This window comes from Eimeria mitis, genomic scaffold, assembly GCF_000499745.2.
Source record: "Eimeria mitis Houghton genomic scaffold, Emh_scaff1435, whole genome shotgun sequence".
Taxonomy (NCBI): Eukaryota; Apicomplexa; class Conoidasida; order Eucoccidiorida; family Eimeriidae; genus Eimeria; species Eimeria mitis.
Genome location: NW_013569221.1, coordinates 9,932 through 10,388, shown reverse-complemented (window position 1 = coordinate 10,388; position 457 = coordinate 9,932).

Sequence of the window (457 nt, the reverse complement as noted above, 5' to 3'; positions counted from 1 at the left end):
TATATATATATATATATATATTTGCTTTTCTTCCGTTTTTCCTTTTCTCTTGTTTTGTTTATTTATTTATTCGTTTGTTTCTTTATATATTTTGTTTTATTTTATTTTATTTTATTCTTTTTTAATTAAATATATATCTTTTGTTTTCTTCTTTTGGTGCTGTGTTTATTGTCTGTCTCTCTATCTATTTATTTTTTCTTTCTTTTTCTTTCTCTCCTTTTTTATGTCTTTTTTTCTTTTTTATTTCTTTTTCTTTTTCTTTTTCTTTTTTTTCTTTTTCTTTATTTCTTCTTGTCTTTGGCTGTCTATGTCTTTGGTTGCTGTTGCGTCAGCTGCAGCAAAACCCTAAACCCTAAACCCTAAACCCTGAAATAAATTTTATTACAATAAATTATTTATTTGTTTTTTATTATTTTTTATTTATTTTATTTATTTTATTTTTTTTATTTTATTATTG